The sequence below is a fragment of the Pongo abelii genome, chromosome 5 (genome assembly GCF_028885655.2).
Source record: "Pongo abelii isolate AG06213 chromosome 5, NHGRI_mPonAbe1-v2.0_pri, whole genome shotgun sequence".
NCBI classification, from domain to species: domain Eukaryota; kingdom Metazoa; phylum Chordata; class Mammalia; order Primates; family Hominidae; genus Pongo; species Pongo abelii.
In genome coordinates, this window is record NC_071990.2 from 77210468 (window position 1) to 77233761 (window position 23294).

The window sequence follows — 23294 nt, forward strand, 5'->3', positions numbered from 1 at the left end:
GAACAAAGGAAAGTAAAATAAAAGCCAAGTGCAACCAGCAATTCATTACCAATATAGTTAACACTGATTAATATACAAAGGTCATTTGCAGTTGTGCTTTCAGTCCTTCAGTCATTTGCAGTTGTGCTTTCATGATCCATTTACCTCCAGGTTAATATTGTCCTCTTACTTACTATTGTTAGTGAGAATCACAAGCAGCAAGCTCTTTTGGGTCCCAGCTATTTTGTCTTATTAATAGCCATCTTCCTACAGTAGAATAGTTTGATTCATCTCTCCCATGGAGTAAAACCTACTGCCTATTTCCATGCCCACCACCATCCTGGCTGTCTCTGTACAACACCCACTTTACCTCTAAGTTTAACGTAAGCCCCAATTTCCTGTAATTAAGAGAAGGATTACCTTCTAATAATAGAAAAGGCCACCTTTTCTATTATAGTGGTTATTAGGTCTGTTCACAAATACTCCAATTTGCCTGTCCTTACAGAAACATGGTAGAATTGCATTTCACCAGTAATTTTCAATTAAGTATGGTCATCTAACTTGCCTTGGGCAAAGAAATGTTGAAGAGAAATGTCATGTGCCATTTCCATGTGGAAGCTTTAAGAGTCAGTGCATGCTTTGTCACAATCAGTTTTTGCTGCTTCAGAGACCATGAAAATAAGAGTTAATATCAAACGTACGTCAGCAGCATCTTTGAATAATCACAAAGAGCAGGGCCTTCTTTCAAATCTGCAGTGGACATGAAGGATTAGATCACTGAAAATTTGAGCTTGTTTATTACTACAGCATAAATTAGCTTATTCTGACTCACTTTACACTTAGAACTTGGCAATTTTCTATTCAACTTGACTGTTTCACCAGCTAAAACTGGTGAATGATTTGAAAGTTGATTTTTGAAAGCTTATTCTTATTTTAATCCAGAATACTTCCATTATATAATCACAGGAAACAAATTTTTAAAATTGATCTTTATTTTTGCATGATGGAAAATCTCTTTTTTGACTTTCTTTATAATTTGTCCCCTACATTGCAAGGTCCAATTGTCTAGAAAATATAAATGATATCTCCACAGAAATTATATGTTTATAACCCTTAGTCAAAATAACAATTAAGCTGGGCACAGTGGTACATGCCAGTAGCTCCAGCTACTCAGGAAGCTGAGGTGGGAGGATTACTTGAACCCAGCAATATAAACTGCTCAGGCAGTTCGAGTCTAGTATAGACAATATAGTGAGACTCTGTCTCTAAAACAACAACAACCATATATCTAGATAGTTGTTGCTATATATATGTGTATGTGTGCGTGTGTGTGTGTATATTTGTTGCTAAGTATATATAGTTAAAGTTATTTAATTATATATTTGTAAATTTAATTATAATTAACTTTGTTACATTATGTTATATAATATAATTATAATTTATAAACATATAACTTCTGCAAAGATATTTATATATTATATATTTATATTTATATTACATTTATATTATTTAGACAATTGGACCTTGAAATGTAGGCAGTAAATTATAAAGTCGAAAAAGGTTTTCCATCATGCCAAGGAAAATCCATTTAAAACATTTGTTTCTTGTTTTATATATATACACCAATTAAAATTATTTTGAACACCAAGTGTTTAAGCAAAACTATATAAAAGCAGATAAAATGGTCTCTGACTTATCCTACTTTTGTCTTTAAGCTGTTATACTAGCTTAAACTGTATATCATGTTACTTAAAAAAAACTGAAAATCTGTGTAGATCTGAAATATATTTTTTACCATTTTAAAGGTTTAAGTTTTTCTTGTTAAATGGCTATGTGAGCCTGGTTATAAAGCAGGACAATATAAGGTACAGCTATTGCCATGAGAACTCTAAAACCAGTATATGAGCTCAGTTTTAACCATTTTAATTTTTCCTTTTTATTTCATATTTTTCACTGAAATTGGAAATTCTTTTCTGTCTTTATAGTATCTTATCCAAGATTCGAGGAAGAGCTTAAAGTTGTAAATTAGAGAAAGTTTGGCTTTTGCTATCTCTGAGTTATTTCTTTGTCCTCTGCTCTATTCCCTGTCAACACCTCTCCTTTCCTCCGCTATTTTCACACATACAAACACAGTCACAGATTCAACTCAGGTCTAATGCCAGTAAATTACATCTTTGCACAAATTGAAGTGACTAGTTTTCCTTTTCTTAAGAATCCATGCATTTTAAACTGTCTGTGATAATAGAAGAGCCCTTGTATATCCTTTGAAAAACATTTCATATATCGGACGGGAGAGGGGCTTTGGGGAACAATAGCTGCTTTCTAGCACCTCTCAAATCATGCCCTTTGGTGGAAACTTTTCAGTCAACAGATGGGAGCATCTTGGCTTTGAAGTTTAGACAAAGCAAGAGAGGGACTCAGGCCACTCACTTGCATAAATACTTTTATTTGTATTCAACTGTGTTTCAACTGACTTTCTAACCTTTTAGAAAACAGCATTTTGGATTCTGTGCACCACACAGTAGCTCTGTGTGAAATTTGTATTAATTTAAAAAGAAATTCCCTCTGGCTTCACATGACTGAACATTTGATTAAAATTAGAGAAACGGAGCTACTAGGCAAGTCATTCTAGCTCCGTATGGAACATCTGCTGAAGTAAGCCTTCAGAAGTCAGACAGAATTGAAATGTCATCCTCTGGGGGAAATATATATAACACAAAATTAAATGATGAACATGAACGGGAGAGTTCATAAGGTGTGGACTGTGTGTAAGCTGATTAGTTACTGGCTTAAATGTTGGGGCTTCAGGAAACAGTAAAAGAGGGGTTTGTGGATTTGTTTGCTTGCTTGTATTATTAGCCTAATAGAGTGTAGTACTGTAGTACTGCACCCAAATCTAGGTGCAGTAAAATTGCAGGTAACATAAAGGTTTTAAAAAAACAAAGGTTCACTATAATTCAATTTTAAAATATATTTAAATGTTAAAATATTATGTACATTTAAAAACTCAAAAGAGTAAAAAATTATTATAGTAAGAAAACATCAGTACACAAGCCAAAATTTTTAGAATTCCGGAAAAAAAGTTATTTGGCTTAATGTAACATTAAAGAACTAAGGCTTTTAAGGAAATTATGATTAGAGATACTGGGAAATTAAAACATATGAAATATTCTTGCTAAATTTTTAACATCTATAAAGACATAACTGACAGTGACAATTTCACCAAAAATTATCTCCAAAGAGATGTGTTACTATATTACTTAACCAACTAAGCTAAAATTTTTTTCAGAGTTAAACAAGTGGCATATTAAACCCACTGAAACAAGAAGATGAATAATTGTTGGTACTTTCTTGCTTTGACAAAAAAATATTACTGATATCATTTTGGGCTGATGCAGTATTTACATCAACCAACGTTGTTTATAGCTGAATAAATAATAGGTAGATGATAAGTCAAATCAATATTATTGATTATTTCTTCCTCTGTTATGATTAATTAGCCAATTACCATCAGCATAATAAAGTTTTATGTTAATATTTTATTGCTCAATTCTCAAAATCACCATGGGTATTAAGTTTTATATATTCAAAATTATTTAAATAATAGATTTGGCAATTGTTTGAAATGCTTTACTACTGTAATATTCTTATTGAACAAAATGGTTCAGTCCACTTAAATATTGTCTATAGAATCAAAGTTCTAATGCTTGGTACTTGAGCGTGAAATAGAAAAGTAGAACTTGAAAGACTGAGGTGCAGTATAGCAAAGCGGTATTAAAGAGAAATGAATTTTGAAGAATTTATGTTTCATCTGTGCTGCATTGGTACCATTTGTTGAAATTCATACAGCTTGTTACTTTCAGCAAGAAATATAGCATAAGATTTAAGAGATTATAAAAATGTTAGCAACTCATTGGTTAATAGAAGTATGTTTTCATAAATGGCTACATCAGAAAGATTTTATTTCAAATGTATGCTTTAATAAGATATACTCATACATATTCATGTGGAAATTATGTGTATGACTCACAGGACTTCTCAGTGATTTGTGAAAGAATTAAAATTAGCCTGTGGGAGAGGGCAGGTGTCTCTTCTGTTGCTGCTCCTTAGAAAACCATGGTACTCAAATGATTAGGTAAAATTTAGTTACCAAGTTTAGTCCTTAAGGATTAAACTTTAGGACTCTGATGTTATTTACTAGTATTAATGTTCCACTAACATTTTAGAATACATTTCTTAATCTAGGTTAGGTTAATTGGGGTCCAGGAAAAGAATAGGAAAATTAAAACTTCAGTCTATGCACTATTGAAGTGGAGTCAAAATGTTGTATTAAAGTTAGGGGATAGTTTTGAAAAGGAAATGGGTATTAAGAAAGAGATATAGAGAATTAAGCCTATCCATGTAAGATCATTGAAGGAAAACACCCCAAAGAATCAGAGGGAGAATAACGTTGAAGCCGTAGTTCTAGCCCACATGAGTAATACACTGTGCTCATGCACTACTCTGGGTATTGGAATTCGAAATTGAGGTTAGATAGGAGATTGGCTCTCCAAGGGCTCGTAGAATAAAGAAATGGAAAAGCATTAAAAAATTGCAAAGTACTGTATATGAGTTTGTGTTTTGGCTTCTAAATGATATTGAAAGGTGCAGATTTCTTTAGCATAGAACATTCTTCTACAAAATAACTTGTGTAGTTATTAGGGATCAGATGTAATAAGTAATTATAATTAAGATATATCTCACATTATATCTATCAGTTTGAGTTAAAGTATAGTTCACTTAGAACTTGTAACTGTGTTATAAAGTGTTGTTCTTTATTTTTATAAAATAGAAAGCAGATACAATCTGGAAAACAAAGTTCTTATTAACTTTTGACTTGGTTGATTCTCTAATGTAGTTAATGAGCCAATAAATTTATGTACATGTTAGAGAAGGTTCTAAAATAAGTTTTTTTGTAGACTTACTCAAAATCAGTGAGCATGCTTTAATAAGCAGTTATTTGAATAGATATAAAACAAACAAAATAAAATGTAAAAATTGACAATTTTGTCATTTACCCAAGCTGTTTAGCAGTATGAGTTATATATTTTATATTTTACAATATTTCTATTTATTTTAGTGCAAAATGACTCACTGCCATTAAGTTTTTGTGGCAAAATAATATATTATAATAATGCATTCTTATTTAAAATTTTATCTGGTTGCAAGCATGTCTTCTTTTCTCAACTAAGGATTTTTGGAGAATATACCACTCAATCTAAATCACTGTTTTAGGTACTGTATTTGAAATTGGTGAAATTTTTACCTTATCATTCATAAGGTTATTATTCATATGCATGCCAAGCTAAGTTTTATTTGGAGTTTGAAATAAGATACAAAATGTATAAGCTGATGGTAATGCTGCCCCTTTAAGATACTGCCTGATAATGCGGTACATGTGTCCGCATTTGTATACTGGAAAAGTTATCATCCTGGGACATGTTAATGGAGCGAAATGAGAACCAAGGTTGTACCATTCTCCTTATGTAGCAAAGCCAACTGGTAAAAAAGCATGCAACTAAAGGATTTATTGCATGTATTGACATGATTGGAGTCAACAAGAAGAATACCATATTTGTACCCAAAATACTCTCAAATATTTGGGTTAGATTTACATGTTTACATATTTATACAAAACAATAACAAAATTTTTCTTCCCTATTTTTCTCCCTTTACCTTGTGCCCCATATGTCTCTTAGGACTGATCTGCCTAAAACCATATGAAGCCTGTACTTCTGATTCTTTGTAATATAATATAATATGGAGAATCAGATGCTTTGTGTTACAAGTCACTAGTGATTTTGTTTTAAATGGACCTGATTTTAATCTCTTTTTAAAAGATGCCATTCTGGATTTTGTAACCATTTTTGTCAAAATGAACTTTTGTTTTGTTCTTTATCTCCTGGCTTTTCCATTTATTGTGACCTAATTCATTTTTTTTTTTAATTTCACATTTACTTTGACTTGCTTCCTGTTTTTTATTTTATGAGCAGGTAAAAAGCTCAGAGGAGTTTGTGCCTTTTCTTAATATTATGTGGGTTTTCTCCTCTACATCTTACCTTACTCCCCATTTTCATGGACTTAACTTTACCCTTTGTTACAAACTATTCTAGATATTTTCTGCCTCCAATGCTGTATACTTATTTGTTGCTGCATAACAAATTTTCCCTAAAATGAGCAGGTTAAAACAACAATAAATGAGTATCTCACAGAATTTCCGTGGATCAGGAATTTGGGAACAGCTTAGCTGGGTGTTCTGGTAATTTTAGCTGGTAATCTCTCATGAGTTCCAGGCAAGATGTTAGTAAAGGCTTGACTGAAGCTGCAGGATTCACCTCCAATTAGCTTACTCATGTTCCTGGCAAATTAGTGCTGGTTATTGACAGGAGGCTTCAGTTCCTTTATATGTGTTTCTCTTCAGAGGGCTGTTTGAGTTCCTCATCATACAGCAGCTCATTTTCTTCAAAGTAAATGAACCAAAAGACAGTAAGAGAGAAAGTGCAACGTCTTCTATTATCTAGCCTTCAAAAGTCAAACAATTAGTTATCCAGGTCAGCCCTATTCTGTATAGGAGAGAACCACACAGTGTGAATATGAGTGGGCAAGAATCATTCAGGGGCATCTTGGAGGCTAGTCACCACAAGTTTATGCAGCAGATGACTTCCCATCTCAATTCTAATCATTCGAAATTTCTCAGTTGGATAATTTTTATTAAACACTCACCATCATTTACATATCTAAATTTATCACCCTATGAAACCAGTCCATGTTTGCCTTTTATTATCTTGCTTGACTGAAACTTCGTATTAGACTCACAGAATTTTAGATGCTCAATGCACAGCTTTTTTTACAGCCAAGAGGGGAAACTCACATGTGCATACCCTGTAGCACAATTTTTGTTACCTTTTCCTGTCAGTGTCAATGTCAACTTGTTCTGATTATTTTCCCTGTTGCTGTTCAGCTTCTCTTTACTTGGACACTACCTTTTTATCTAGGCTGTCTTAGATAAAAGTTATTTTATCTAGGTTATTTCTAAGGTTATCTTCAACTAAAGTTAAGACTTAAAGAGAAAAAAGAAAAAGAATTGCTTATTTATTTTTAAAAAGTACTGTCAGCAGTCTATGACATGGGACTGAATTTACCCTGGAAAATGTTGACTATAGGAGGATACCTAAGCATGAGAATAGCTTTTGCCATTTTACTATGCAGAATATTTCCCAAGCATTGGATTCCTCAGTCCTTATGTTTTGGCCTCAAACTGATGATTATTTAACAGAAGAAAACCATTTTTCTTGGAATGGTTTTGCACAGTTAGAAATACAATGTGTTCTCCATCTCCCCCTAAGCTTTAAACAGTACTCACTGATAGATATAGAATGTCAAGCCAGATTAACTACTGATTTTTTGGCTCAATAGCTCTTTTATTTTCATGGTAATTATCATTGGTTGGACATTAGTGTAGATAATGTACACATGAAATTTCAAACTAACTATAGGGCCAAATTAGCTTCAGTGTCCCTCTAAGTGAGAGAGAACAAAAAAAGTCAAATGAAAAATATATGAATATAATAGCCTATAGAACCCCATGACCTTTATTAAAGGACCTGAAATTTTATAGGAGGTACTTTATGGGTGATTGGATGCAGTCTTCTAAATAAAACACGATGTAGAAAATTGACATTAAAAAACATGACACTAGATATAGAGGGAGAGATCTATTAGAAGAAAAAATGTATTACAATTGAAAAATATATGTTTGATTAAGAGAAGCAGAAAGAAAACATTTAAAAATATGAAATTAAAATGAAATGAGATGATGAACATTTGTTAATAGCCCTGGGTGTGGCAGTGCAACCTGTAATCTCAGAGTTTTGAGAGGCCAAGGTGGGAGGCTCTCTTGAAGACCAGTCAGGGTAATGTATTGAGACTTAATCTGTACAAAAAATAAAGAAAATTAGACAGGAGTGGTGGTGCATGCCTGTAGTCCCAGCTACAGGAGGATCAATTGAACCTAGAAGGTCAAGGCTGCAGTGAGCTATGATTATACCACTGCACTCTGGGCTTGGTAATAGACCAAGGCCCTGTTTCAAAAAAAAGTTTATTAATAAAACATGGAAACAAGTTATAAAATGCCAATAGTATAACTACCTAAAACAAATGCTTAAAACACTTGCAAAGTACCTTGCATATAGAGGACAATAATTATTTATTGAATGAATAAATTAATACCTAAACTGTTCTACCCTAAGATACACTTGAAATCACCATTTCTGGGAACCCTTGAAAATAATAAATGAATAAATGCTCAATTTGTTGAATTTCTACAATGTATCTTCAAATATGCTAGATACATTACATGCATTATCCCTACAGTAATCATATCAGGTGAGATTTTTTACTCCATTTGACAGATGCACAAACTGAGGTTCAGAGATTGAATGTAACTTGCTCAATATTATACAAATAAGAAATGAAAAAGGATTTCAGCCTAGTCTGGCTGACTCCAAAGCCTAAGCTGTTAACATTTCTGCTACATGCACCTCTACATTCAAGAAGAAAGAAAATATAATAGTTAAATTTAAACTTAAAGCTCATAGACAATATTCACTAACTTATAAGACATTTCATGAGCATGAAATACACAAGCAAATAATCTATGGTCTTGAGTGGTACCAGAGTCAGGCTGAACCAGATGATTATATTTTTCAAGTAAATGAGTTATGATTTGAAAAAAGGAAATCCTAGGATGGCTTGGAAGCACAGAGTAAGGCCACCTATCCCTGTCTCGGTAGGTTTTTTGGGTATGAATTCTGAGCTAAATATTAAACAGTATACAAGAGTGAAATCAGTGAAGTCAGAGGTGGTTTTTAAGAGGAGGGAGTAACATTTTTAAGGTTTATTGCAGTCAGGGTGCAGGGAAGAAGCCCAGATATAGGCTAGGGGAGATAATAGACCAAAAGGGGTCTCATTACTGAATTAGGGTTTTTTTCCCCTGAGGCAGTGATAAGCTACTGAAGGATTTTAAACAGGAGTCATGCTTTCTTTTGAGAATGACTCTTCTGTCTATAGTGCCATAAATGAAGATAGAACACTACTGCAACATTCTAGGCAGTGTAGCATGATGATACCTAGACCCGTGGTATCCGAAGTATGGGGTATATATTCCCGGGATACTAAGAGCAGCTAATGGGCCAGACAAAAAAAGAAACATTAGAACTCTATTTATTTTTATTTTATTTCAACTATGTTTTTAGTTTTGCATATTTTTATAACATATAAATGTGTACACATATAATAGTGTTTTGAAATAAAATGTTTGGAGTACACTGTTTTAAAGGAGATGGTCAAATATGAGTAATGTGTTAGATTTTTGTAGGATTTGGTAGGATTTTGTTAAGAGTTAGATAAATGGATGTAAGGTAGTGGGTAATATAGGTAAGAGAGAAAATACAACAAGAGAAACAGAAAATGAGTAATTTAATTTTACGATGAATTCGTGGTACTATAGTTTAAGTAAAAATGCTTAAAAGATAGATCAATCTACTAGCACTGAAGTAAGATGATATATTAGCTAGTGCCATAAGTTTTGGAGTCAATGTGATATGGAGGTCAATTGAAACCATGTAAGTGAGTGAAATCAGCAAAGAAGTCTAGGGAAGGTGAATAAAAATGATAACCTGGCCCAGAACCCCAGGAACACTGACACTTAGAATGAGCACTGGAAAGGCAGAGGAGGAGAATGAAATAGAGGGGCCACGGAGGAAGAATGAAAACTGAGGCAGAGAGTGGTTTAATGGAAACTGAAGAGAGTATTGATGTTGAACAAATATTGATGTACAATTCTGCTGAGAGGCTAAGTAGGAGAAGAGCTAAAATACATTTTGTGTTTAGAACATATAGTGATTGGCAACCTTTTCAAGAAGCAGCTTCAGTGACATTGTGGGAATGAAAAACATCATGGGAATTCTAAGGGTGGAATAGTGAATGACAAGTGGGGAAGTGAGGATTAGGAATGATTTCAATAATTTTGGCTGTGAATGTGGATAAGAGAAGACTGGAGTAGGATGAACTATTTAAAACATTAAAATAGGGAAGAAACTTACATGTTTGAATGATGCTGATGAAAAATCACTGACAGTAGCAAAGCAGAGGATACAAGGATCTGTGATTTCTTTCCTGTCTTTATCAATATCTATCTTGTTCCTTATCGCAGCTCTGAACAAAGGAACTGAGAGGCAAAGTTTTCCCAAAACACAGTCCTAATCATTTGTGAATTGAACTTACTTACAGGGAGGAATAGAATGAACAGTACTTTCAGTCCCCCATGACGCTAAGAGTGAAAAACAACCAGAAATACATAGAGGCAAAGAGATCAAAATAGGCCTGCATTTTTTAAAAAAGAAACTATCCCGCAGTGGATTCCTAGAGAGGCTCCCAGTTCTCTTCCCCAAGGGTAGCAGCTGCTTCTTGTGAAATTAGCTAATTTTAATGAGTAGAACTGAAGATGCTGGACATTGTCTTATCCATTAAATGTGACTTGGGTGTGGGGTGGAATTTGGGGCACTGCTGCCTGAGGTTGGGTTAGGAATTTGAGAGTGGTAGGAGCTGACAACAGGAAAATAACTGCTATTGATCAGAAAATCTTACCTCTAGCCCATTTTGCACATTTCCTAATTTATTGAGGACTGGATGACATATTTTCATTTTGTCTTATCCCATTTTACTCTGAGAAATAGATTTAATAGAATTTCCTAAAATTATCCTATATATTTTTTTTAATATGCTGCCTCTTTCTCTGAATCTAGGTTTAATTCCTTAACATTTTCCATTGCCTTATTCATGTTTTTTGGTTGTTTGTTTTTGGTACAGCATTTGCAACACCTTAGGCAACTAGTCAGTTCATAGTACTATTTTTCCTAACTAGTATGTGAACATTATATGAGAAGATGTCATAGTCAGTTGTACTATCCTTGGGCATAGCATATATTCTGACAACTCTTCTAAGCATAATATTTTGAAATGAGTGAGTGAATGAATGAATAGTGCATCATGGGAACATTTTTCCTGTTTCTCTAAAATAGGTACATTTTATGGATTATTTTTATAGATATAATGTAATTTAAATCTAAAATACAACTGAAGTCCCATTCATGCCAATAAGAAAGAGTGAAAAGCAATCAGAAACATATGAAGGCAAAGAGGTCAAAACAGGCCTGTACATAAAAAAAAGAAACTATCTAATTATATAAGTCCCATTGTATTTGAGACTTAAACATATTAATCACTTTGAGGACATTATGCTTTGAATTCTCACAAGCATATATGTTAGTGATAATCAGCTCCATTTTATGGATGAGAAAACTAAGGCTAGAGAGATTAACTAAATTGCTCAAAATTTCTCAACCAATAAGTAGCAGACTTAGGACTGAATAAGAGATGTAAAATGACAATATGGCAGTTTTTGTTTTCTGGACCCTGATGTATACGTTTTCAGCTCTTATTTGCTAATATTTTTGTGGCACCTTGTTTCCAAAGATGGTTACTATCCATAACTTCCCCTCCCATGAGGGTGGAATATGTTTCTCCACCCCCTTGAACCAGGACTGACTTTTGCCTGTTTTGATCAAGAGAATACAGCAGAAGTAAAGCTGCTCCAGTTCCAGACCTCCTTGTTAAGAGGACTAGCAGTTTTTGCCTCCTATCTCGGAGCTCTGAGCTGTCACGTAAAAATTCTAGGCTGGAGAGAGAGGCTACGTGGAAGTGTAGGTGTGTGAGTGAAGAAGTTATCTTGGATGACCATCCCAACTGAGGCTTCTGATGACTTCAGCCCCAGCCTCTATGGGATAAAACTGCATGAGAGACCCCCAAAGAGAACACCCAAGTTAACCTAATCAACCTATAGAATCCTGAGAGATAATAACAAAGTGTGCTTGTAAACCATTAAATTTTGGGGTAATTTGTTACATAGCCATAGGTAACAGAAACAGTGTATTTTATCAAATTCAAGTTTAAATTGAAATTAGAAATCATAGTGTTCCTGGCTTATTATTATCTGATTAAATCTGTTAAGATCCTGTGACTATCAATATGTCTATCTTAATGTTTTCATATTTTAAACCTAAAGATCACTGGCAGAATAAACCTTTTCTGGATGTCCAAGAAAAAGATAGTCTTAGAATCTGTCTAGGACATAAAAAGGGAGATGTGCATCCTTTGAACATAAAAGAAAATGTAGTGAAAATTTGCAGTGTCACCATTACTAATGCCATTTAAAAAGCCAATAGCGTTATTTAGTGCTGACTTACATTCGTGACTATTTTACTACCTGTCACTACATTTATTCATAAAACTATATTTTATTTATAATTTTAATTATAATCATTTATTAATTTGCCCTGACTTATTCAGCATCATCCAGTAGATGATATACTTGACTTCAGAAATGTGTGACATTAGCCCAAATATGCATTTCCTGTCAGTGACCAAATCTGGCCTCATTTTATATTTGTACATGCTGCTAATTGCTCTAACTATTGAATCTTACTCATTAAAGGTTATTTTATGTTTCAAAAAAGCTCTATAAAGCTTTTTTAAAAATAAAGGTACTAATTGAGTGTTTATTAGATTGAACCCTATGAAATTCCCAATATTTGACCATTTTTGTCCTACAAAAATTGGTATTTCATAATACCGTGTTGCAACTACCTTTTTATTGAAGCTTTATGATAACCTTGTAAGCCAAGGCAGTAGAAGATGGTGTATACACATTTTTACTGAGAAGGAGAGTAGGCTAGATGTTAAGTGACTTAGACTTTGTCTCACAGCTAGAAAGTAAGAGTTGGAATTTGGATTTATGACTGCTAACACTGAGTCTGCTAATTTACACTTTTTCTTCTACAGTAATTATTAATAACCATCACTTATTCTCTGCTTATAATACAAGCTTATCTTCAGGTGGCTGAATACATTTAATATTTCAAGGTCAATATGGTAAATTAATCTGTTATCGCTGAAAGTGGGTCAGATATAGAGAAGAAAACAATATGATGATGTGGAAATAGCAGGAGCTGGTTTGTCAGTGATTCAGCATGTCCTATAATGTTTTTCTACTCACATACATCTATAAGTATGCTTCCTTGTTAGATCTGAGTGTTTTCAATAAGACAAAGCATGCACAAACTTTCAAGAAAGGAGAAATGAGGAAAAAGATAGACAAAATTGGTTAGAAGAGCTCAACAGAATATGATTTGTCTGTCAATTCTAAATTAAATTGGGAAGAGAAAAATCTAACACAAATTTAGAAGGCAAGGTCTGTAATATACAGGGAGGATATTTTTAATTTAACCTACATATAATGATTATTGTCACATGGCCTTTCTACCTGTAACTCTGATCCTAATTGGCAAGGTATGCCAACCATGCCAAAAGGAGTCAAAGAAAACTACCAGTTCAGTTCAAAAGTCAAGACATGGTCTCTAGCTGTCACTGAAAGATTCCCTATAGGAAATGCTATTATAGGAAGCTTCTGCAAGAGCTGTAATGTGACTATATATTATCATTTTATTTTAAATAATGTTGAAAGCCTGTGTCAAATGGCAAAATGTTATGAAGAGAAATACTTGTCATTGGAGAAATAATAGTAATAATTGTTTAAATTAATAGTGCCTTCTTAATTTAGGAGATTTATTCTTTTAGCATATTATAGCTCTCAAATGTAGCAGTCTAATTGAGGAACTATCCAGTCGATGATGGTGTGGATTTATCATATTACTTACTAAATACTTATGTGTATCCCTATTTGTCAATGGCTGATTTATTCGGCTCATTTGTGGCCATTCTGCTCCAATTATTGTCCCTGTTTAAGATTAGCCCACTGTGTCAAACTTGGTTCTTTCTCCTGAAGCCACATTTCCAAGTTTCATTTACACAGCTCATTCAGAAAAACTTTCAAGCTTCCAGTTATTCTTCTTCCTAGAGTGGACTCATTTCCGTTTGTCTCTGCAGTGAGTACTTCCAGAACTGGCAAGAATCAGAGAAAAATAATCAACTTTTGATATATCACTTGCTCAGAGTTATTTATCATAAAAACTCTTGTGACCGTCATTAAAAAAAATAATAAAACCCTTACCTCTGTTTTGACCCATTCACCCCCATCTCCATTCTCTGCTTTATTTTTCTCCATAGTACTAATCATTTCTTAATCTCCAATCCAATTTATTCATTTTTGCCAGTTGTTGTTGTTTTTTTTAAATTTCCAGGATTCTCTAGAATGATAGTTAAATGAGGATAGATACCTTTATTTATTCACTACTTTATTGTCAGTGTCTGACACATAGAATGTGCATAATAAATATTTGTTAAATCAATAATGAGCTAACATGGAGATCTGCTTCTTCATCTGTATATTTTTGATAATGAAAGTATAGACATCTCTTATTAGCCAAAACTTTTTCATTCCTACAAAGAGTGATAGCAAATTTCCAGATAGCAGGAGCCTGTATTTCATTATTTTTAATGGAAAAAAATCATAATAAGTTCTAAGCACATCCCAAAACGCCAACCAAGTATTATTAAACATTTAAAAATATCGAAGTCATAATCCACAAATGATTTCTGGATAGCATAAAACAATCAGAATACAACATACCTAATTATTTAACAAGTAATAAAGTGAAGTTACTTCACTGGTGAGTATGTTTCTGTGCAGTATACAATATTACTGGAGTTCTCCTTTCACACTGCAAAGGGCAAATACTCCAATGGAAATAAAGTATAAAATAATATGATAAATATAGAAAAGTGTCTAACTAAATTGAAACTTGTTAATAGTGCCCTCAGGCATCTGACATAGCAAACAGGAATCTGTTATAGTATAAACTTAAAGTAAAGTGTGGAGAACATAATAGTAATAATATGTAAAAGGTTTAAACAACTTTAATATACATCATAATCTCATCAGGAGAACAGCAGAGGTAAAACTGCGATATGACTGATGTTTTCTCACAAGGAGGAATGCCCAATTTAGATGTCTTTGCCAATACGCACATGCAATTTTGTTTAGGGACCTTTGGACTTTGATAGTGAAGTTTTGATCAAAAAAATTTTGCAAGTCATTATAGTGAACGAATAGTGAAATTTTTGAATAGCAAGAGCTAATTGTATATATCTCAAAGGGTTTATGAGCATTAAATGGGATATTCTCTGTAAAGGACTTGACCCTATTACTCATTGTATAGTAATGAATGTTATATCTGAAAGTAGTAAAAAGATAGATATGATTGTTGTCACTAAATTCACTATCAATTAATGATATGCCTATTTTTGCTTGTGAACACTCTCTGTCCCCTACTCATCAGTGATTTTTTTCTAACTCAGTAATCTTACAATTTGCCAATTTTGGGAAAATGAAATAAAAGAGAGGCCCTAAAACAATCACATAGAAGTGTCCTTCTAATCAGCTGTGAGCAAGTAAGCGGCTATCCTGTAGCTGCCATGATGACTGTTATTTTTTCCAGCTGCTCTTGATAGGACTCATATCGATTTGTCTGGTGTCCAAAATAATTTTCCAAAAGTGTTACCCTAGGGCCTGGGAACCAGTTAGGTTATTAGCATCTGGTTTTAACATTTTGGGAAGGACTGATATCCTGTTCTGCCTATCTTAAGTCCATCCACATTATTTGAGATGCCTGGTCTCTAATAGGTTTATGTATCCAATATTGCACTTATGAAATTATATATTTATTTTGAAATTAAATAAATATTGGGTATGGAATATGGCTGGAAAGCTGATGCTGGCTTTATGGATTCTGTTAGTGCCACAGTGGAACTACCTTGCATATCTTAGCTTGATTGATAATGACCAACAAGAACAACAAAAAGATAGAGTAAAATATGAGTCTCCCGTGCTACCTGATAATAAAATTTTATTTTTCTTTTAGAAAACATTATCTACAAGTAAACTAGAAAAATAAGTTTCTGGTTAAATAGCTAAATGGTTTATTTCCCTTTGCATGGAAAATGTCTGTAGTAGTCTACATAATGTAGTAAAGGGGTACCTTATTAACCTAAAAAGTTAACTGAAAGAGATACCTGTTAGTCTCATTCTCTACATTACCAATGACTTAAAAAAATACTATTCACCCACAACAGTATCACTAATTAAAGCCAGAATTTGTATTCATATTACCATTTTAGCTTCATATGCACAGCTTTAATTTAGTTTGTTTCTTTTTAAAATTTTCCTGTGCAATTTGGAGTTCAGGAATATATATTTTGAGTTTACAGGTTAAATAAACGGCATTTGCTCTCATCCTGGTAAACAAGCTTGAATGCAATTTGGAAGAGAAGTAGAATGCTAACCAATAAAGAGCTAAAATGCAAACATACTGAGTAGATTAGGGAAATACAAGTTTCTCCTATGAAAAAACTCATTGCTTTTTATTGACAGTGGATTAATTAATATGCATATGATTTAACTATATCTTATTAGTTCGCTCATTTAACAAATATTCATTTAATACTTTTACAGTTTCAAACACTTTACTAGCACAAATTAATTTACATAACAACAAGAAGAAGTACACAAAAAATTATAAGGAAAAATCAAAGACTAAGATTAATATATGCTAATATTCAATGGAGTTATGGACTGGAAGCTGGGAAATTCTCCATGATTCCAAAGACAGGTGGAAGACCACAGAAGACTTTTTTCATGTAAGCAATATATCTTCAGCCTTATTTGACAGAGACAGTAAAAATCATTGAGAATACATAGAAAAAGTCTAAGAATTAAAGAGGAAAATGAAAAAAAGAGTGAAAATCAGTAAAAAAGAAATAAAGGATGCAAAAGAGATGTACAACAAAGCAAACAAAGTTGATGTTTCATAAAAACACTAATAGAAAAGACAAACCTCTGTTGTGATTAAAACAGGAATTAAGATACAGATAAATATTGTGAATAAAAGGAGGGCATACACACAATAACGATTACAATGATAAGACAAATACTATAAGAATATAGCAATATTTTGAAAATTTTAAAAATATATTGTCTAGAAAACTGCAATTATGAGAAGTGACTCATGATGAAATAAAAACATCAATAGTTCTATGTCTGTCAAAGCAATTGAAGCACTTATTAAAAATATTATTCCTCAAAGAAAATACCAGGCCATGGTGATTTTACAAGTTATATCAAGAAAGAAACCATACCAATTTTCTTTCTTTTTTTGTGGTAAGAATGTTTAACATGAGATCTTGTATTATTTTCCTGATTTTGTTTAGTTCTGTCTCTGTATTCTTTGTAACTTACTGAGCTTCTTTAAGGTGATTATTTTGAGTTATTTGTCAGACAATTCATAAATTGGCATTTCTTTAGGGTCAGTTATTAAATATTTAGTTTTATTATTTGTTCTTTTAATTCTGTTGTTTTCCTGATTCTTCGTGTTTCTTGTAGTTTGCATTGGTGTCTGGTCATGTAAAGAAACAGCCACCTCTCCCAATCTTTACAGACTGGCTTTGGCAACAAAATATTTTCCTCAGTCTGCCCATCTAGAGATTCTGGGATCCTCTCAAACCTTCTCTATGGACGTATTATTTCTGGAGTTATATGTACCATGGGCCAAGACATTGGAGGCATGTTCCACTCCTCTCCCCTCCTTTCTTGTGGAGAAGCCTTGTGTTCTGTGCGTCTCCCAATCTTTCTGAGCCATGCTAGGCATATCAGGTACCCTGCCCCTTTTTCTTTGCTTTTAGCTGCCACCACCGTCCCCCACCCCCAAACCCCTGCCAAACTGTGAAAGTTCCACCAGTGCTCCAGGTAAAATGAAACAGAAACTAGCCCTCAGGAAGCACACTGAAAGCAGAGACATTAGAAGAACCCTCCACTTCTCTTGCTCCTAAGAGAGTAGCTTCCATTTCTGTACCTCCTTTTCATCTTGCAGAGCTTTGACAGCCACAGGAAGCTTCCCATCATTTTTTCTTTATTCTTAACTGCTCCCAGGCATCTGAACTATACTTGTTCAATCAGCACTTCATCCCAATGTTTTATCAAATTTTCTAAACAGCAGAAAAGCAGAACAGTTATTTGCCCCATTCTCCAATTCATTTACCAAAATCAAAATTATTAGGAGAAAAAAATTACATATACATTTTAATCATACATATATAACAAAATCCACAAAGAAAATATTAACATTATTCAATGTGTATGAAAAAAAAGATACACTCCAATTATGTTAGGTATATTTTATGTGTAAAGGAACAGTTTTGTTTTACAAAATACATAAATGTAATTCATGTTAACATATAAAAAAGAAAAATCATATGATCAACTCAGTTGATACAGAAAAAACATTTGATGAAAAAATTAACCACAATTCACAAAAATCCTTATTAGAAAATTAGTGTTAGAAGATAACTTTGTTTTCCTGAAAAATTGATTCTATTTTTTAAGTTACACTTTTTATACTAATTGGGAAAAAACAAAAGAGTTGGAAATATGGAAATATGCAAAAAAATCACATAATCACCACTTCCATTCTATTTTATAGTGGAAGTTCTAGGAAAACATGACAAATTTTTACAATAGATGGTTGAGGAAGAATACTATTTTGCTATACATGCCATATTCAGTTATATAGAATATCTTAAAAAACTAGAACAAATTATTAGAAATGATAAGGATATCTATCAAAGTAACTAACTATAAGATTAATGTATTAGAGAAAATCATATTAAATTTGCTATTATGTGATCCTTTAGACATATAAAAATGGTATATATTATGGTTCAACCTAATACAAAGCCTGTTGAATTTCTAAATACCAAAAGCAAACAATAAGAAACATGTTTTGTCTGTGACATTATTAATTTATGTTATAATTAATTATAATATTAATTATATTAATACATATTATGTATTAATATGTATTATTATGTATTAATAAATAATATCAAGTATCTATAAGTAAAGCTGACAGAAAAGTATAAAATTCTGTTTTTTGATAGTAAGGATGCCTAAATAAGTAAGAATTTATGTCATGGTTATAAATAAGAAGGATTCATGCTATAAAGTTGTCAATTTTCCCAATTGATCTATAGAATCAATAAAATCCCAATTAAAGGTTGTGAGAAAAATTAATGCAAATCTAACTGCAGGGTCTTACAAGAAACTTTATTAGATGATTCTAAAATTTCTGTGGTAGAATAAGTAAACAGACAAGAATAGCCAGGATATTTCTAAAGAACTACAAGAAGCAAGGAATTATCCTACCAAGTTTCAGGATTTATAAAATTTTTGATTAAAATACTGTGGTATTAATCCATAAATTAAAAAAATATCCGTAACCAATGCAGTAGAATTAGGTAAGTGGAATACACCTATGCATTTATGAATATTGGTATATGACAGAAGTAGCATTCTAGATCATAGGAGAAAGTAGAACTGATCAATACATGGACTAGAAAATTGGCTGTCTATATTTTAAAAGGTTACATTGAACTCCTACCTCAAACCACACACAAAAGTAAATTCTAGATGGATTAAATACTTAAATTTCAGAAACAATGATTAAAAATAAAGGTAGATATTTTTAAAATCTTGGGGTAGGAAATATTTTCTTAAAATCCCAAAAAAAACACATAAAAAATTGATAAATATTACAATGTTAAAAGTAAGAATATTTGTTCATCAGGACATAATTTTTGTAAGTGACAAGATTATATAAATTAGAAAAGGATATTCTTGTTACATATGACCAACAACGTATTAGTATCAAGAATAGCAAAGAACTTCTACCAACCAATAAACAAAGCACAAACAACTCAATAAAAAAATAAGCAAAATATATGCAAAAACATTTTACTGAAGAGGAAATAAATGCAGCCAATAAATACATGAAGAGGTGTTCAATATCCTTAGTTATCAAGGAAATGCAAAGCAAGACAATATCGATATTAATTTTTACACTCATTTGATTGGCAATGTTAAAGGCAATATCAAGAGATATTCTTGGCAATATCAAGAGATGTGTGTTCACCAGCTGTCTTATACCTTGTTGGTGGGAGGTTTAAATGGTGCAATGAATTTTGCAAATGGTTTGGTATTATCCCTTAAAGTTTAATAATCACATATTGTATGACACAAAAGAATCTATAGGCATGTATTCAATAGGAAATGTACAATAGGAAACTGTGCCAGAATGTTCATAGTCACACATTTCACAGGAGGAAGAATCTGGAAGTGGTTCAGAGGCCCAGCAAATGGAGACAGGATGGGTGAGCTATTCACCTAGTTTTCTGGTATCATGCCAGACAGGGTGTGAAATATTCAAAGGTTGACAGACAATAATCTTGCTCTCCAGGACTTGTAATTTTTACAGAAATATAAATATTAGTAGAAAAAGTCCAAAGTGATGAAATTCAAATTATCTAATTTTGATGTTCTGACTTTCATAAGCCATATTATTTTATATTAAGTAAAATCATATTGAAATTTATGGCCTTAGTGTCATCACCTAGAATACCTAGAATCTATCACCTGGAACAGTGCCCTGGCACATGGTAGGTGTCCAGTAAACATTTGTTACATGAATAAATATTTATCAAATTACTGAAATTTTGCATATTTAGAATACTAAATTTAAGTAGCATATTAAAATATAAAGTATTAAAATACTGAAAAATGAAAATGTTTGCCCAAAACTCTCTTTGGAGATGGTATTGACAAGGACAATCAGGAAAAATGGCATATAGGAGGCAGGACTAACATGCAGCTCCCACTCAGACAGACAGAGCAGCATTAGGAGACCCACATCATAAACTTTTGCTGCAAGAACTACTTCAGGGACATACCAGGAAAGCTACGATAATCCACAGACCCTTAGAAGGAAGCGGCTTGCTGCAACAGGCTCTGTGAGATGGCTGAAAAACTGTGGGTGCTCAAAGTGTGAGAGGGGGAATGTCCATCCCTGAACACACATCCTCACCGGGGAACCTGAAGGTCCAGATTGTGAGGGAAGGATTTGACCTTACCTATATAAAATATAGGGGTAGAGGAAGCAGCATCAAGAGCCCTGTGGACATTCTTGGTTCCAGGAATCCATTCCTGACTTTTTCTTGCAGGGGTCCTTGGGGAGGAAACCGTGGCAGGTGGGGAGGCATGAAACCTGAAAGCCCTCCTTGCTTTCTCAGTGGGGAGGCTTATAGCCTGAGGAAAGGTGTCAGCTCTGCTCACCAGCTGCCTGGAAACAAACTCAGTGCTGTTGAGGGGAGACATAGTGGGAGTGAGACTGACCTTTTGGGCTGCCTGTGAGCTGGGTGAGACCTGTCATTGCTGGCTTTCCCTCACTTCCCTGGCAACTTGTATGATGCAGCAGAGGCAGTCATAATCCCCCTGGGAACATAACTCCATCAGCCTGAAAACCACACCCAGTCCTCCATAGCAGCAGCAAACCCTGCCCAAGGAGAGTCTGAGCTCAGACACCCTGCCCCAACCTGATGGTCTTCCTTGCCTGCCCTGGTGGCCAAAGACAAATGACATGATCTCTTGGGAGCTCTATGGCCCCGCCCACTGCCTGAGCAACCTGAATACTTATTCAGGGCACCCTAGGACAAGATTGTATCCTACCTTATATGACCACAGCTGATACTCTCTTGAAAGCACCACCTCTGGGCTGTAGGCCAAGCAACAGAAAGCCAATGCACTGAACAAAAACACAACCAAGGACCCTCACAGAGTTGACTGCACTTCCCTGCTGCCTTCACTAGAGCAGGTGCTTGTATGCATGGCTGAGAGACCTGAAGAGAGATCAAATCACAGGACTCATTGCAGGCACTCCTCAGTACCAGCCGAGAGCCTGGTAGCTCTGCTGGGTGGCTAGACCCAGAAAACAAGTGACAATCACTGCAATTTGGCTCTCAGGAAACCTCATCCACAGGGAAAGGGAGAGCACTACATCAGGGGAGCACTCTGTGGGACCAAAAAATCTGAACAACCGTCCTTGAGCCCCAGATGTTTCCTCTGACATAGTCTACCCAAATGAGAAGGAACCAGAAAACCAACTCTGGTAATATGACCAAACAAGTTTCCTTAACACCCCCAAAACATCACACTAGCTCACAAGCAATGGATCCAAACCAAGAAGAAATCTCTGAATTGCCAGAAAAAGAATTTGGAAAGTCAATCATTAAGCCACTCAAGGAGGCACCAGAGAAAGGTGAATATCAACTTAAATAAATTAAAACAAGTGATATAGAATATAGATGGAAAAAATTCCAGACAAATAGATAGCATAAATAGAAAACAATCACAGCTTCTGGAAATGAAGGACACACTTAGAGAAATGCAAAATATACTGGAAAGTTTGAGCAATAGAATACAACAAGTAGAAGAAAGGACTTTGGAGCTTGAAGACAAGGCTTTAGAATTAACCCAACTTGAAAAAGACAAAGAAAAAATAATTTTAAAAAATGAACAAAGCCTCTAAGAAGTTTGGGATTATGTTAAACAACCAAACATAAGAAATGGTCTTCCCAAGGAAGAAAAGAAATCTAAAAGTTTGAAAAACATATTTGAGGGAATAATTGAGGAAAACTCCCCTGACCTTGCTAGAGATCTAGACATCCAAATACAAGAAGTACAAAGAACACCTAGGAAACACATTGTAAAAACATCATCACCTAGACTCAAAGTAATCAGGTTATTTAAAGTCAAGACGACAGAAAGAATCTTAAGAACTGTAAGGCAAAAGCATCAGGTAACCTATAAAGGAAAACCTATCAGATTAACAGCAGATTTCTCGGTAGAAACCCTACAAGTTAGAAGAGACTGGGGTCCTATCTTTAGCCTCTTTTAACAAAGCAATTATCATCCAACAATTTTGTATCCAGTGAAACTAAGCTTCATAAATGAAGGAAAGATACAGTATGTTTCAGACAAACAAATGCTGAGAGAATTTGCCACTACCAAGCCAGCACTACAAGAACTGCTAAAGGGGCTCTACATCTTTAAACAAATTCTCAAAATACACCAAACAGAACCTCCTTAAAGCATAAATTTCATATCTATAAAACAAAAACACAATGAAAAACAACAACAAGGTATTCAGGCATCAACTAGCACAATGAATAGAATAGTATTTCACTTCTCAATACTGATATTGAATGTAAATGGCCTAAATCCTCCACTTAAAAGATATAGGATGGCAGAATGAATAAGAATTTATCAAGCAAGTATCTGCTGTCTTCAAGAGATTCACCTAAAACATAATAACTCA

At 33.7% G+C, this 23294-nt stretch overlaps 1 long non-coding RNA gene across 3 annotated transcripts; it reads right to left on the bottom strand.

Moving 5' to 3' along the window:
* Positions 1-13338: 13338 nt before the first annotated feature.
* On the bottom strand, positions 13339-22452 carry LOC112133840 (uncharacterized). 3 transcript variants are annotated; one of them, XR_008526241.2, is made up of 4 exons: positions 21052-21349; positions 17943-18075; positions 14147-14282; positions 13339-14037 (listed from the first exon to the last, which is right to left on the bottom strand). It is a non-coding gene; the product is annotated as an uncharacterized LOC112133840 (long non-coding RNA). The 3 variants fall into 3 exon arrangements; XR_008526240.2 differs by having other exon boundaries at positions 13588-14037; positions 21314-22452; XR_008526242.2 differs by lacking the exon at positions 17943-18075 and having other exon boundaries at positions 13340-14037; positions 21052-21325.
* Positions 22453-23294: the final 842 nt, after the last annotated feature.